Here is an 18,174-nt window from a genome sequence, read left to right on the forward strand (position 1 = left end):
AGTACGCACAAGCTGTTTTATAAAAGGTTAAAGAGACATTGGGTATCCGTGTGTGTGTGTAGGTGTGTGTATATATATATATATATATATATATATATATATATATATATATATATATATATAGTGATATTCATTAAATAAAAAAAATGATAAAGTTCTAAATGCACCATTAATTTGAATACGAATTCGGGGCACGTGACGACTTTGTATGCATAATCTGCCAACTCGAATACGGTCCAAACTTGCACATCCTTTTACTTACTATACATGTAAACACATAATAACTTTTATCAAGTGATATGTGCTGTTTAAACATTTTTCCTTAAGAACTACTACTTAATTTCATGCTATTCATATTAAAAAAATAAACAAACTGACACTCTGGCTCTCATGTAACATCCTACATTTAGTGTATTAAAAATTTGTTATATTATTTACCTGTTGTCTATAAAATTAATATTGTGCAAAGTTTCTACAAATCGGTTGAAAATATGGGTGTAATAATATGGTCAAATTATTGACTCTTTTACTTTCACTTTTAAGAATTATAAAGTCAGGATTTATTTTTAAACACATATGAAATAAACACAACAGCAAATGGTGCTTGTCTATGTGTAGTAACGAGGGATAAATTTATAACCATATCATATCATGAATTAATTGAGTGTTTTGTTTTAAAGGTGATATTTTGGTTTATCCTCCAAAAGTCAAGTCCATAAATTTACAAAAACAACCATCGTAGCCTTCTATTCACATAACGCCTGCGTCTTTAAAGGTACTCGGGACCCTCCACTTCAAGCACAGTAGGCGGGAACGCCAAGTCGAGACGCAAGAAGTTGGACGTTCGCCGCCTGAGTATTGGAGTGATCTATGTCCACTTTTTAGGTTTTTTATGCTATGCACATGAAATTAATATTAGTATTCATTTGTACTATATCCACACACGTCTACGCACATAAAAATGTTTGTTCTTAATTTAAGACCAATATTATATTGTTATATGACATGATAGTCATAGTTGTTTGAAATTTCAAATGCTTATATCTCAGTTCCAACTTCAATGGACATAGAACACTCCAATTCTCAGGCGACGCGTTGGCCGACGCTCGTGTTAAATATTGGCCTCTTTTCTTTTCACTTTTAAGAATTATAAAGTCAGGATTCATTTTTAAAGACATAAGAAATAAACACAACAGCAAATTGTGCTTGTTTATATGTAGTAACGAGGGATAGATTTATAACCATATCATACCTGTATCATGAATTAATTGAGTGTTTTTTTTAAATGTGTTATTTTGTTTTACCCCCCGAAAGTCAGGTATATATACACTCGTGTATAAATTTACAAAAACAACCATCGTAGCCTTCTATTCACATAACGCCTGCGGTTTTAAAGGTAGTCGGGACCCTCGACTTCAAGCACAGAAGGCGGGAACGCCAAGTCAAGACGCAAGAAGTTGGACGTCGGCCGACGCTCGCGTGAAGGAGTTGTTCGTGAAGGTGGTCGGAGAGACGGTACCTGCTGGCCCTCCGCACGCTGACGGCGGCGCCGTCCTTGAACCAGCGGAACTGCAGGGAGGCCGAGCCCTGCGCCGTGCACGTCAGGTTGAAGGCTTCCCCCTCGCGCACCGCCGCGGTCCTCACGCTCTGGAGCACCGCCAGTCACCAACACATCATACATGTCGCATTCAGGGCCGGCGCGTCCGTACAGGCGAACTAGGCAACCGCCCAGGGCGCCAAGTAGCTGGGGGCGGCGCAGCACGACACACAACAGCTCATATCACATGTTTAACGATTATTGAAACTAGATGAAAATGGATTTTTGTAACAGTTTGGAATGTTTATATTGATATAAGTAATTATTTAAAGTCCACGGCGACCTGTTATGATTTGTAATAAGTAAAAAAAAAAAAAAAACAAAAAAAAAAAACACAAGCCTGCTTACATTTGATTGTTGACAAAATCTTAGGCTTACGTGATGTATTTTGAGGCAAAGAAAATTTGTTTTGGGGTGTCCGACCGTAGAGGGGGGGGGGGGGGGGAAATTAAAGTTTTTCGCCTAGGGCGCCAATTTACCTTGCACCGGTCCTGGTTACATTGAAAACACAAACACCTACCTATTGTAATTGGTCGACGCGAAACATTTTGAACTTAACACTACTCCGGCCAAAATTTGTTCAGACGTAACACACATTCCACAACGTGTAATAACTATCAAGAATTAGAAAAAAATAAAACAAATTCAATGAAAAGTTAATCTAGTTATTTTTTTAACATCCTTTAAGAACAATTGAAAAGTAATATTTGAATAATTAAACTATTGGGGTTTGAAAGTATTAATATCATAAATTTTACCACAAAATTTAAATTTCTAGTATAGAAGATTAAAATAAAAGCTTAATTAATAGCTAATGTAAAAAAAATACAACTGAATACAGAAATAAAGCGTTCAGTATTGGAAACTGTGCTGGAACTCACCCTTTCTTAATTTTCTGTTTTCTGAAAGGTAAATGCTATGAATAAAAATTGTGTATTAAAAATTTTTAAATTTCTCTTCAATGAAGTGCAATAAACGCTGATTTATTTTAAATACATATATTCTTAAAACATCCAAAACTAGTTTATGGAATTTTTGGAATAAGGTATGAAAATATTTTAAAACAATGTAATTTAAGTCAAATATAATTGTATAAATATTAGATATATATACTCAAACAGATAGACTTTGGGCATTTTGCTTTAAAATAACACATTTCTTTAATAGTTTCATCCCAACCTATGTAAAAATGAATAACTGTTGTGTACGATTTTTTTTAATGATATCTGCTAAATTAGGATATATTCCACTACTTTTAAGCTCAAACCTATTACTAAGCGTTTGCTTAAAATATATAATCTCTTAGATCTCTGTGGTTTAAGAATCTGTGTACGATTATGTGGTGCAAAACTTTAAACATTTTCTTACTTTATACTTGGCAGTGCCACCGTAAAATAAATGTAATTCAATATATTTTATTTGAATCCACTATAAAAATTAAAATTCGACCATTCTTAAGAATAAAATAAATCATACCAAAACAATGGCGAGGTCAATGGAATCCCAAAATGTGTTTAAATAAATAAATCACTTTTACTCTGGCGATGTTTCTAGTCTTGACTCTACATATGTCCGCTCATAAGCATTCGTTTTAGCCAACGCTCGCTTACTTCATGCCACTTTGACCCACAAATGGCTCAGGGATTTGGGAATAACATTGGCAATGCTTTCAGATTGTTTATCACTGACATTATTACTCTCAATTACACTGACATAACATATACTAACTTATTCAGCGTTAGAAACTGGTGGACTCACAGTATTTGTCATTCCGTTTAGAAAAATAAATTCCCATACATTTTTAAAAATTAGTTTGCATTGGTTTATTTTAATTGACGTATAATTTGTTATCTTGTATGCAATTTATAGTGTACTGTATATTTTCTATTAGAGCAACGGCTTGGGAACTACTCTTTATATTGATTTTATCTATGAACTACTTTTGTGCGCGAGTGTACATATTCGTAAAGGTCCGTCTACAATTGCAATGTCCTAAGTTAGTCTAACAGACACCAATCACTGATTGGTCCACGTGTCCCTCTGACGTCATGCGTGTTGTGGCCGATGGTCCTAATCTGCCCTGGTCCGAATACATTGGTCAGCTTGAACTTTTCGTGCTAATCTGCGTCCTTTGGTAGCATAGAAGAAGAACACTAGTGATATTTGCTGTTTCCGGTTCCCGTTTCAAAAGGGTAAACAGAAAATAACGGACGGTGTGGTAGAAAGCCAAAAAGACCGAGACAAAATATTTATCAATACTGTCCGTTTGCGACCGGCGCTTGTCAAAGGCTGAAAACACTATTTCATTTTTGCATTGTGCTTGGAAATTATTTATTAGTATTTATTTTTTGCCTTTCAGAATAAATAAATATTATTGAACTCCCACAGTTTTCACACGTTTAATGAATATTCAATAACTTAGCTGCGCACTCATTTACAATGCATGAAAGTAATAAACAAAATTATTTCAAATGAAACTGAGTGTGATAAATATAAGAACATTTCAGTTTTGAACTAAATTTCTGGACGCGATTCACACGTAGATTCCACACCCGCCGCTAGAATTCCTTACAGGAGCAGCTACGTCGACTATCGAATCATTCGATTTGTTGAACGAAATGTTAAACCATATAATGAAACGGCTTGAATAAAAACGAAATAACTTGGAAAAAAAAATATACTGAACCCCCGTCTTTGGACCTGATTTTTGACAAGGAATTTGATTAAAATATGAAGATTTTTTTAAAATTCACTAAACCGTCAATACTATAAAGTTTCCCGGTAGCTTTATGAACTTCGGTTCTGCGCCATCCGCCACAAATGGCAGGCTGTGTGAAGATGTTGGTATTTTCAGTAATGGCCAGTAGAATATTTTCAAAGTGAAGTTTGTAATGTTTGTTGTATACTTGTCGGATTATGTGGCACTTTTTTCTGAAGTTATTTGTACGATGCACCTTGCCGAGTTAGTGTTTGAATTGGGGTGCTCGTGATGCCAGATTCAGCGCCTTCTTCTTCTGTTAGCGGCCATATTTCTTTCAGATAGCTTTCCTTAGCTCTCTGAGACCAAAAATCACCATAATTTGCCAAGTATCAGGGGCGTAGCCGGGGGGGGGGGGTTAGGTGTTCAACCCCCCCCCCCCCTTAGCACCAAATCTTTAATTAATTTCTTATTCATCACTCAAACAAATTTCATATTAAAATTAATAAAATTTTTACCATTACAACATTTTAATATAAGTACCGGAAACTGCTAAAATAGCACTATTTTACACCTTAAAATCCAAATTTCCCTGGGGGAGGACCCCCGGACCCCCCGCTTTAATACGGGGGGGCCATGCTTCTTAACACCCCCCATACCCAAATCCTGGCTACGCCCCTGCCAAGTATATAAGGTTTGTTTTCAGGAGTAACCCCCATATCCTCAGGAAGGTTGTGTGATGAAGCAGTTATGAAATGAGACGAAGTGACCGGTTGCACACTCCCGTTGCACGCACCTGCAGCGCGAGCGTGGGCTCCTGCCGCAAGGCGATGTGCGTGGGCGCGAGCGTGAGGTTGGCCAGCCTGCCACGCTCCACCAGCCGGTTGAGCAGGTCACGCACCTTGCCGCCCTCCCCGCGGCCCGCCCAGAAGTGGAACCGCACCTCCCCCGTCGAGCTGCGCACGACACGTCGCAACACGTCTCCAGCGCCTGTTCTCGACCACTTCAACCAACAGTCAGGACAACAAGCACGAAACAGACCACAAAAGAATCGACAAAAAAAAACCGAGTAAAAATAAAATAACACTGACTGGGTGCAATAATATAATAAAATAAATTAATTTTCGAAAATTAGCATCGACATGGAAATAAAACTTTTTTTTTTTTGCAAAAACAATGTGTACGAACATATCATTTTACCAAAAAATTACGAAAAAGAAATATAAAAAAAAAAAGATTTGTGACAAAATAATAGGTACTTATAGGAAACAAATTTTAAACAGCAATGAAAAACGTGAAAGAATGAAAGGAAATATTTGAGTATTTTTTTTTTGTCATTTGCGTTTTTTTTGTTGCACATTCCTGTCTTTAGTTGTTTGACTGATGTTTAGTATTGAAAAACATAGTTTATTTAAAATGGTAAGTATAACATACTTTATGAAATTTTAAAAAGTTTTAAAATATTCGAGTTATTAATATTTAGTTTAAATGTTTAGTTAAAATTATTTTAAGTAGGGTTGAATTCGTACCAATAAAATTAAACGGAAAATCAATCGAAAAGATCGATAATATAAGTATGTATTTAATCAATAATTTGGGCGTAGAAACATGAAGATATTTAGTCATTTTATATGGTTATATATTTAAATACATACGCACAAGTTGCTGGCATAAGTTTCACTGGTAGATCGCTACGTGGTTTGTCCTGCCAGACAGACCCTTTATTTGGAAGCCGGAGACAGTTCCGATACCAACATTACAACTCCATCATCAGGACCTCGTCCTCTTAACCCTAATGCCATCATTACTCGTTCAAACCAGAAATCATTTGAACGAATAAAACCACATACTTTTGTTTAAACATTATATATTTGAAATCGACTACTAAGAAAGTTAAAATGCTGATTTTTAACAGTTTTTGTGTTAACATTACTTCTCTTTATTATTATGCAATTTGCAATTTTATATATTTGACAAAATAGTAGTTTACTACCAAGAACAACCTCACATACCGAATTTTGATCGAATCAAACGTATGGGTGTTGTGGTGGCTTCGCGTCCCACAACGAAAGGACGTGCCCCTGAAGTGACTGTCACACGTGCTACGTACTTGTGTGGCGGGTGTTCAACCGCTCAGGCGCACCACTTAAAGAAGCGCGCACGCGATCCATCCAGAGCCGCGCAATGGAGAGGGGTAACCACGTGACGGGGGAAACATGGGACTTAAGCCAATACCCCTTAAAAAATCAACTATCATAGTTCAAACATTATTTTTATTAAATTTTTTTAATGGGTCGATGTATAGTCATCACAAGAACCATGATCGCGTGAAATTTTTCCAGTTTATCGGGTATGTGGAAGTGTAATATTTTTGCCGGGCATAGAAAAGGATGGTGTGAAAGAAGTAAGAGATGGCACAACTGATGAGGAGATTAAAAACACAAGTCAATAAAAAATGGTTCGCATCAGACATTTTACTATATAATTTATTATTTTGCCATAGATAACGTGTATAATAATGCTTCTTAAAATATAAAGAAAAAAATATAAACGTTATAATAAAATTTTAGTTTGGAATACTTACCTGATATTTAACACCCGAAGTTGAGTGAAGTTCGCAATGCCAGATCTCAAATATTTCGAAATCTGTAAACAAACATTTTACATCATAAAAAAAACATTCATAGGTATTACAAGCACTTACTCCTCAATGCAAGCACGGGAGAGGCTGTGAGATTTTTCGCGTACGGGCTAATTCAGTGTGCTACCACTAGCGATGTAAATTAAGATAATCTAGAAAGAACTAGATATACACTATAAAAATCGTTCAGGAATTTACCATATAAATTATTAGACGTAACAGGAATTTCGAATTGTGAATATATTTCTTATTGCTACACGGTCAATCTTTTATATTTACATAGGAAAAAAACAAAAAAAATATCTTAGTTAATCCACTATAATTATATAGTAAATTTTCCATGAAATATTTAACATAATAACTGCAATTTAGAAACATAAATAAATATGCTTTGTTATAGTGTAGTACGTCTGCAGCACCACAAGTACCTTGTATAGAATAATATGACACGAGTTCACTTTGCAGTCTCACAACGAGCCTGCAAGCAAGACAAGACGACTGTCTCTGAAAAAAAGCAGGCTCTGCTAAAGTAGCCTTATCCCACACCATCGTGATGTACAGCACGCTCCACGGCGCCTCTCGTGTCCTCGAATTGTGATTTACGCTGTTAAACGCGCCTACGTCCCGTATCAGAGAAGGCGGCGCCTCGAGTAACGGGGCCATTGGGTGGACGGGCTGGAAAGCTGCTGATATAAATTCCTGGATGTAAATGGCAAGCTGGTTTGAGAGGGTGATAAAATGTAACGACGAAAAAAAAAAAAAGGGGAAAACCCCGAGTGAATACGTCGACCATCGGCGACGCTTCCACTTCCCACCGTTAGCCATAATCTAAACTTCAGCCGTAACAGTTGAATTGGGAAACTGGCGTGCTAATATAAAATATAAAACATGTGTACGATAACTATGTAACTAAAATACAACATTGATGTAATAGTTTAACTATGTGAATGTAAATTTTTAATCGATTTTTTTTTATAATGGACACCTTGTCCCTTTACTCGTCTTACTTCAGAAATACCGTCATAGTTTCAAGGGCATTAAAGGAACTCTAGTTAAGGATAGTAGCGGGAGTAGAAATAATAACTATGATGCTTGCTGGTGGGGGAAAATGCGCTAAAACCTCCAAGCGCGAGCTCTGGACTAGCACGCTGTATTTTCCGCATGCAGTGGACAAGTATTATACAAAGTGTCCATAAGAGAACTACCTAGTTTCAATGGTATATTATAACAGTTTAAGTTAGACTATTTACAGCATATAATACATCAAAAAGAAAGTAAACCAACCTGTTTTTTTTCTTCCAAATTTTCAATATGTTCACCTTCAGCTATACGTCACAAATCCAACCTAAAGCCAAATTCTTTCCACACTTTGGTTAACACGTCCGGATTAATAGAAGCAATAGACTCTTTAATTCTGTGTCTCAACTCCGACAAATCATTAGGTAGCGGCGGAACATAGACACGATCTTTTATAAAGCCCCATAGTAAAAAAAAAATCGCATGGCTTTTATGCTAGGTGAACGTGGAGGCCAGCTGAAAAAAGTGCTCTCTGTTGTCTCGACTATTATTACCAATCAAACGGTTAGGGACCTCGAAGTTCAACCACTCTCGTATAAGGATATTCCAAATGGGAGGGGCACCATCCGATGACCGAATAAAGTTTCTAGGTTCACCGTCTACTAATTGGGGAACCTGCCATTCTTTCGCGCTGCAACAAGAAATCATCAAAGCAGTATTCACCAATGTGCGTAGCTTAAACATTTTGATTTACTCTAAAATTGTTACATTGGACCAACACTATACAACGCTTACAGTTGATACTATTAAATGTTATGACTGGGACATTCTTTTATACATAGACATACTGTGTATGAATGCACACCAGACTTGCGAATCATGAATGTTCTCGTGTTTGAAAAATTCGTGGCCGGTGGCCGTAAAGAATAAGACGAATGATAATCTCCGGGAGATGTTGTACTCATGTAGCTTTAAAAATGACCGTGGGTGGAATGGGAAATAACACAGAGCTCCAACGACTCACAAGTTTCGCGCTCGCTTTAGGAGCCTGCGTTAATTCCACTTCCTTTGGCCACACAATACGAAACCGCCGACAACCAGAAGCCAGACGCGCAGAGCAAACTAAAGAAACACCCCCCTCCCTCCCCACCCCCGCAAGCAGGGGCTCGCGAGAATACATTATGCAAACACGGGGCGGGCGAACTTGAACCTCGCGCCTAGCCGGGACCGCAGGAAACGCAGCGAGGCTCCAGAAGGGGAAGGATATTCTACCCCCATTTGCCCTTGTCAACCCAGACTGGCTTGGGATTAGATGGGGCACTAAAAAACCAGGTGAGTGTAACATGGAAATGAGAATAATACAAACGAAGGGCGAAGAAACTGCTATGTTTAATGTATATAATATTGTGTTTTTTTCCCCTGAGTTTCCCATCATACTCTAGGAGAGTTCTTGGTTTACATAGCATCTTGTAGGGTTAGGATAACTGCGAGCATAACCGTGGAAAATTATAAGTCTTACTGAGAATTCGTTCTTCGTTATGTTCACGGAAAATGATAAACATTTCCCTAGCGAAATTAAACTAATGTATTGCGTGGCTTGTAGTGTATAAAAGTCTAGTAGAAATAATAACGGAAAATTATGAAATAACTTAACGCTCGGTCTTACACGAAATGCTAGATGTTTCGTTTTTCATCATTACTTTTATTTAAGGGCTATTTCTTAAATTTTAACTAGATACCTTCCTTGCAGTTGTTTTTATGTCCCAAATATTTCCAACGAATATATTCAGTGTAATATCATGGGTGTAAGAAAGGTGTGCAAGTGAGGGTAATAACAAAGAATTGCGCTCCTCAATACACCCATGACATTAAACTGGACTATAATAACATCTTGAGCATATTTGTGGAAGAACAACACATGCAATGGTTGTATCGAGGTAAGATTTTAGAAATAGCCCTTGAATAAAATTAATGACCTAAAAACGAAAAAAAAAATCATCATGGTGTGTAAGACCAAGTCTTCAGACATAAACGAGATACATCATGACCACCATAAAAATTCTATATATACGAGCGAAGCTTTCAAAATTTTAACTAATTTTTCTTTTCCACCACGAGTATGTACATAAATTAACAACATGCCACACTTTTGCGCCATTAGTGCTTCCTTTCCAGCAACCAGAATAATCTTCGTGTTAAACTGTTTTATACAAGTTACATTATGAATTCTTCTGAAGTATTCTTATTTACCCTTCTTTTTATTGATTCATTAATCACAGTGTTACAAAAATTCTCGGAAAAATTTTGAAGTATGCTTTTACAGTACAACATTCTTAACCTAATAGATAATAATATCACTTTTTCTAGTGACATGTCTGTAAAAGATATCCAAATGTGCTTTCTATGGAATTGAAACCAAAATGGTTTTATGGCGTCGTTAAAAATTAAGAAAGAATGTGGGCGAATTAAATAAATACAAAATTAGTGATATGTATTTTTGTTTTACTGAGGTTATAGGGTTGGAATATTTGACTTCATGTAACTTTATGTGGGTTGGTATCCAACATGGGAAGAAGTGTCTCATGCGTCTGAATGAAACAGGTAGGACTGCGAAATTGGCGCCCGACTCAAAATACAAGTCATGAAAATATTTATTCTGCTACAATACACCTCATAATTTATAATAATTTTTAAAATTAGACCTTGTACCATGTATAATGGTAATTTAATCATGTTAAATGTTATAAATTGAATTAAAATTATTTTGTGGACACTGTTACAAAAATCTGTGCAACAATTACATTATTTACAAACACATTTAAAATCAGCCACTGAGTTTCAATTTCCAAAATCTTGTACTCTTGTCTTTAAGAAGAGAAAGAAAGACATCAAATTACGTTAAAAGAGAATTGGCTTAGCAAAATTAGACTTATTATTTATTTAAAGTAGTCACATTTAATTAATTGGCAATACATTTAGTTTTCAGACCAAAATTTGTATTAATGTTTTCCTGATAATAAATCATACATACTATTTGGTTAGAAGCCTGATGCCTATCCAAGAGTAAAATTAACCGGTGTATTTTTTATGTTTTCACTAAAGTGTATCAGTGGTATAATTTATATTTTCTACTGGTAATTAATAAATATCCTACAATTATTGGCGAAAATGTTTATTTAATGTAAAATGCTCAGGCCATCAATTTTATCATAAAAAGGCATCAAGTTAGAAAGGCTCCTAGCAGTTATGCACCAATTTAACATTTTTTTTCCGTTCACATTTCATAGGCACCTTTCGAAAAAAATTCAGAGATAAAGATTTTGTAAATGAGGAGAATAAAGATTTCTCATACTCATTGGATATTTTTCTCAATTTCAACAGATGTATTGGAAGAATAATTAAAAATATTGTTAAGCAATGGACTTTATGAAGCAAAGACATAAAAATTTCGTTCATAAAATCTAATGGAACAAAAAATGTCATACAGGTGCATTAACTAACGAAATATGTATAAATACTCTTTTACATTTAAGAACAACGTGAATTATTTGGTAACTTCTATGAACGTTCTTCACACTGCTGGGCTTAATGCTCTTCCCAGTTTCACAGTGAGCCTACAAACGGTTTATATTTTTAACGTCGGTGTAGTAATAATTAATCTGACGTGGACGTACTCGTATGTGTAGCAAATATTCCTTTTTAGGACAGTTTACTACGAGAATAAAAGCAAACATTTGCAGCTAACCCAAATATACAGAAAATTGTTTTTTAAAACCCAAAGTTTTGGACTCATAAACATACCAAACAGAAGCCAGATAAAGTAAAACTTTTAAAAAGTTAGATTCCAACTTAACCTAAAGTTTAAAAAATAATAATTTCATGTTATATAACGTTTTAAAAGTGAGAAGAGAACTGACAAGAGATTGAAAACTGTTTAGCTAGTAAACTCTTGCCATTAGCCTCTCACGTTTTTTGTTGTTCGCAGATTAAATCTTTCTCTCTTTCTCTTTTAAGTCCTTCAAATGTCTGTTGGTCCGTGAAATTATGCCCACAGTAGCTTTATGCCATATTTACTGAAACTCTTCTAAGTTTTTTTTAAACAAATAGCTGAGGTGTGCATACTTTGTATTTAAAAAGGACTTTATTTACTGCATTTTTATTAGTATCGATAGATTGGATTATAATGGAAATTATAGGTAGTTATAAGGGATGTTATGAAAAAATGCCTAACACTATTTCCTTGAAAATACTCTGCATTGTATTAATGTAATATCGAATAAATTATCTAAGTTATCATAATGTTTGAGTTGATTATGATTAATTTTGATGTGCTTTTAATATTATCGCAGTTTATTTCCATTCATATGCACTCCTGCAAATAAAAATGTACTAAATCCTCTTTTTAAATAGTGATAAATAATAGCGTGATTTGTCGATAAAAAATTTGTTCAGCTTACCTTTTAAAAACCAGTTGGAACAAAGATAATTTAGTTAATAGAGTTTGTAATTACTTTATGAACCCAATATGAGTTCAACTACGTTCATTTTGCTGCAGCTTCATTTATAAAAAGTAATTAATGCTAGTTTTTGTGATAAGATAACGCTTAAAAATATTATAACAGTTATATATATATTAACCGGTGCAAGAGCAGGTTTTTGGTTAAGGAGCCGAGGAGATGGTTCAATATTTTGGATTATGATGTCACGGCCACCATCTCGGATGACTTATAGTCTTGATCACGACTGATATGATACTTAGGGTGTAATTCAACACCCCGATTATGTTTTTAACTAAAACTCCCAAAATGTAAAAGAAATAATTGTTAAACATTTAGTAAACCCATTTCAAAAGGAATTTTGTACGTTATGGACTATGGAAGTACTGCGTTCTATCCAGCAAAGGCCAATTAAATAAAGTAATATCAAAATACTAAAAATTTAAAAAATTAACAAAAAAATATTTAAATAAATAATGTCCCTAAGTCATACAAGGAGGTACTGGATATGATCCCGACAAGATTGATTTAGTAAAATAATACAAAGTAAAAAAATGTAAAAATTAAGTTAAATAAAAATTAAGTCCTGGATTTCAGAGTTCGTAGGTTCGTATCCCGGCGTATGCTTTTGTAAAAAAGTCAACATATCCTTCCTCATTGATTCTCCTAATCAAGACTGACCCCCCATACTTACACCAAAACATGTATTATTATTATTCTGCCACTAAGACTTTACGACAACCATATTGCATCCGCAATCTTGTTTTTTTTTCTGCTAGAATGCGGTACCACCATATTGGTTTATTAATTGTCTGCTAGAATGCACTAATGTCAATCAAGGGCGCCCATGTGTAAGTTTGTAAAAGGAGGGGGGGGGGGGGGGTGTTAGACCTAGGGGTATGGAGTATTTTTAATATTTTGGAAGACAAATGTAAGATGCCATAAATAAGTCCCAGTTCCAACCCTGTTGAAAACTTTGTCGTGTTACTTATACCGACTTTAAAATATTTTTTTGAAAGAAAATCATCTGACTACACCACACCTTTTTATTCCCTGAGTGCTAAAAGTGGGGCGGGGGGGAGGAGGAGGGAAGCGACCCCCCCCTTGCCACCGGGCATTAGCGCCCTTGATGTCCATCACCAAACTGTCAATTATTGTAGCATCTACCATTTTTTCGACCATCTTGGCCACCATACTGAAAATTTGTAATTATCAAAGTAAAATTTTAGAAAATATTCAAAAAATCATAAAAAAACATTTACATTATAATATACTAATTGATTCGATCAATTAATGTCCTTGGTTCAATACTTGGTCATTGCGAATAGGTAATTTTTGCTTAAAACTACAAGTCAAATAAAATATCACCTAAATTTTCATAAAAATCTATGTTCCAGGTACAAGAAATAAAACGAAAAATTTGAACAAATTGTATTTATTACGTAAATTTTACTCTAATACAAGTAAAATCACATATTGGCCATTTAGTGTTTCTCAATTTTTTCAGTCTTCCTGAAGTGTAAATAAAATCCTTTACTTTAGTTGAAGTGTCTTTTTAGGGCAGTTTCACTTACCCGTTTATCACCACACATGTCACACAGCTAAGAGTGCTATGTTTCATTAAAATGACAGCGATATATTTCATGATGCCTTGCAGTTTTCATATGGGAAAATGTCTTGCCATATACGATAGAGTTTGGTCGAGTTTGGTCCTGAATAATGGGTAACCTTGGAAAAACCTAACACGCCTTTTCTATTTTCCATAGAGTATAAACTGGGTATAACACCTGTTTGACTGGTATCTAACACGTTCAGAGTTATTATTACTATACAGACTATTACACTTCCACTAAGCTTCAATTTTACCACATTGTCACAAAATTTACGATCAGGTTCTTGCTTGTGTATCTCTGGCCCCGTGCAGATTTTCTCATGTCGCTTTAAGCATTCATGGCTACTGTGAAAACTACTTTACCAAAGAATATAAAGTTCACAGGCATGAAAGACGTCGATGCACGAATTGTTTACACAGAACACTGTATCAGCGTGTCAAGTGTAATAAACTGTTTGGTTGCCATGAAAGCTTAAAGCGACTTGAGGAAATCAGCACGGGGCCAGTTAAGCGCAAGCAAGAACCTGATTGTAAATTTTGTGACAATGTCGTAGACTTGAATCTTTGTGGAAGTGTAATTACACAATATTGTAATAATAACTCTGAAAGGGTTAGATATAAGTAATTGCAACAGGTGCTGTAGTAAGTTTATACAATACGGAAAATTGAAAAGGCGTATTAGGTTTTGCAAAGCAATAGTTGCCCATTCACAATGACCTTACTGTATCTTTTGTGGCAAATTAATTACGCACATGAAAAACGCAAGGCGTCAAGCAACTTACCACTTTCTTTTAATAAAATAGAGAACTATGCGGTACGTTAACTATGTGGTGATAAACTGTCAAGTTGGCCTGCCGTGAAAAGACACGTCGAGTATTATAAAGGCCTTGCTTCACACTCCAGGAGGACTGAAAAAATCAAGAAACACTAAAATGCGAATACATGATTTTACTTGTAAAGTGGATTTATTGTAATAAATACATATTTTTAGAATTTTAGGTTTTATTTATTGTATCTAGAACCAAGATTATTATGGATAGTATTTAATTGAGGCGATTTTTTATTTTTTCATATAAATTTAAGCAAAAATTACCATTTTGCTTTGGCTTAGGACTGAACTAAGGACAGTAATCGATAAATTCAATTGGTATATTAATAGGTACATTAAAAATAATTCTTGAATTTTTCCATATATTTTATGTTAATAATTACAAATTTTTATTATAGCGGCCAAGATAGCCGACAAGATGGCGGACGCTACAATAGTTTACTGTCTGGTGATTGACGTTTGTACTCTCTAGTGGGTAGTTAATAAACCAATATCGTGGTAGCACATTCCAGCAGACAAAAGAAAATGTGAGCGAGTATTGCAATACTCGCTCGTGATGTGTAAACATTTCACCTCGGTAACGAGCAAACACATGTTATCTCGTGCTGAAAATAAACTTTAAATTGAAACTCAGACACGAAATTTAACGCGAAAATCTTAAAAATAATAATTCAAAACATGATAAATACACGAAAAATTTTTATTATAGGGAAAAACAGTAAAATTATTTCCCTCTTTTTTAAACCTAACTCTATTTCGTTTCACAAGACGGTAATAACTTCACCTAACCGAACCGAAACCAACCTAACCCATACTAGTAAAGTTGGTAGGTATGTATCTACTCCGAAGATCTATCAGAAATGTAAGTATGTTGTTAGTGTGAGAAATATAGTATTTATTATATAGATAGTGTATTGTCGTATCACATTTACCTTTGGTTGTATTTCGTAATATTAACTTTATAAGACCCAGTATTAATCATCTAAAGATCTGACACAACTCTATGGCTTTAACTATACCTACTCTATTTTTCTTAAAAACATAAAAAACACATATTTAGAAACAAAAAAATACACAATGTATTTTAGTTTTCTGTTATCTTAAATAGACTAACAAGAATTAAAAATAATATAAAATATTCTTGTTACTTAGAAAACAGTACTTTCCACGTTAATAAACTCAATTAAATAGTGATTCCCTAGCTAAGAAATTACGCTGGTGCTCAAATGTCAAAATTTAAAGTTTTTTAATATTATTCATGAATTAATTAATTGGCGTTAGGCGCTTGATATCAATTCTTAATTCTTTCGTTCAAACAAAAATAATTAAGAAACTTTATGCTTAGTCGGTTAGAAGCAGAGGTTTCTTAGTCCTAGTACATAACCTCTGAATTTAGCTTTTAACTATTGCAGACTAAATTTATGATCACAGCTTGCTGGTTCATCAATATGGGTTCAGGCAGCCAAAAATAGAAATATAATTTCAGTTGGTGAACAGTTAATCTAACCTATAAGATTCCAAAATGGCTATGGCAAATTACAAAATCAACCACTTATTTGCCTATACGTGAATAACTTCGGAGTAATACTTATGCCACACAAACTTAATATTAGAAAAATGTTTAGGGACTTTTGGCTTCATATTTAAACAGTATTCAACTCGGATATATGACTAGCATATCCTTAGGCCATAAAATGGGCCAAGCCAAATTATTTACATCCTTCGTCTATAATTGCAGAAGAGCTGGTTCACTATCACATAATTTTTAAAACAATTCCAGCCAATAACAGGAATTAACATACCAATTGAATAGTGTGCCAAACACACTGGAAACTAAATGCGGTTGCTTAACTCAACTGGAGGCTAAAAGGTTTTTACCATATCACTGTTAGCACAATATCATTTCTAACCACGGCCATTTAGACAGGTCTGGAAACTTCCTATCCTTTGCCTTGGCGTGTCTCGACACCTTAGTGAAGCTCGCGGAAGCCTGCGAACTAACGGCGCTAGTAGTAGGTGTCTTCTTCATCAACATAGTATTAAATAGGAGTTTCATATAAAAGTAGATATATTTAAAAAAAAGTTTGGTTTTAAACCACGGGTAAAGTTTAAGGTTTTTAATTTATTTGGAAGCTTTGTTGGGGGTTTGAATACATAGCAATAAATTGCAACTTTGCCGCAATTGTCAGTTATAGTTTTAATCTAACAAAAAACCTATTTAACCAATATGTTTTCTTTCACTGATAAGTCAGTGACGTGATTAAGTGGAATCGGCCTCCGTGGCGCAGTCGATAACGCACCGGGCTACGGTGCGGGGGCTCTGGGTTCGAATCCCGGGTAAGACATGGAAGTAATTTGTGCTGTCTTAATACACCTGCAATCACAACTACAATTTCACAATGACTCGGGGTGACATAACAATACAACGTTAAGGGGGGGGGGGGAGATGATTGGCACACTGGTGACTGTCAAGACTTGCCTGTGTACCTACCACCCATCTTTTTAGAAAAAAAAGTGGTAAAATTCATGGGCTGATAAATCTGCGCGCTCGGGTTCAATACCCGCTAAAAGTTATTCTTTCGTATCACAATTTTAAAGTCTGCAGATATACGATGATTGCTTTGACGTAATCGTTGCGGAAATATATGTTTTGGTATTGGTATTGAGGGTAAGTCTTGATAAGAAATTCAATGACGGAGAAAATATTGACTTTCATTAAAATATTATTTGCATTTTTAATGATTTTTATTAATATTTTACTTAAATGGTCAACTCTGGTTCGAACCCAATACTTCTTAGATTGTTGACTTTAGTGGGTATATTAAAAAAAAAATATTTTATATATTTTTAAAATTTCTTGATTTTTCAATAATATTTAGTAAATTGACCTTTCCGGGATCAAACCCAGTACCTGTAAAGTCCATGCCGTACAATGACCTTTAAAATTGTTTAAATAAATATTAAGTTTTTCGTTTTTACGTAAAACTGTAATCTTTATGTTGAATTACACCTTAGGTCTTACTCAAATTCAAAAGTTATCCAAGATGGCGGCCGTGACATCACAATCAAAAATGGTGGACCCGCTTCTACGCTCCTGCAACTTGAATCTGTTCTCGGACCGGCCAATACATACTACTTATAATGGTTTGGTTTTTATTAATATTACTTTGAAAGTTATTTTTTACCATCACGTACGGAGTAAATATGCTCTTCTGGAGATAATCTTACTAAAAGGGACTTAAAACTATTTCTGACCAACTTTTCCTCAAACTGGCTTTTAACGG

General features: G+C 34.9%; 1 protein-coding gene across 1 annotated transcript in view; it reads right to left on the reverse strand.

Moving 5' to 3' along the window:
- Positions 1–18,174, reverse strand: part of LOC134531698 (uncharacterized) — a 286,722-nt gene that overhangs the window by 72,219 nt on the left and 196,329 nt on the right. The window contains exons 6-8 of the mRNA XM_063367509.1: positions 6,880–6,941; positions 5,092–5,251; positions 1,520–1,647 (exon numbers count right to left, since the gene is read on the reverse strand). The gene's annotated coding sequence lies outside the window, so the exon portion shown is untranslated. The remainder of the gene's footprint in view (positions 1–1,519; positions 1,648–5,091; positions 5,252–6,879; positions 6,942–18,174) is intronic.

The sequence above is a fragment of the Bacillus rossius genome, chromosome 5 (assembly GCF_032445375.1).
Source record: "Bacillus rossius redtenbacheri isolate Brsri chromosome 5, Brsri_v3, whole genome shotgun sequence".
Classification (NCBI taxonomy): domain Eukaryota; kingdom Metazoa; phylum Arthropoda; class Insecta; order Phasmatodea; family Bacillidae; genus Bacillus; species Bacillus rossius.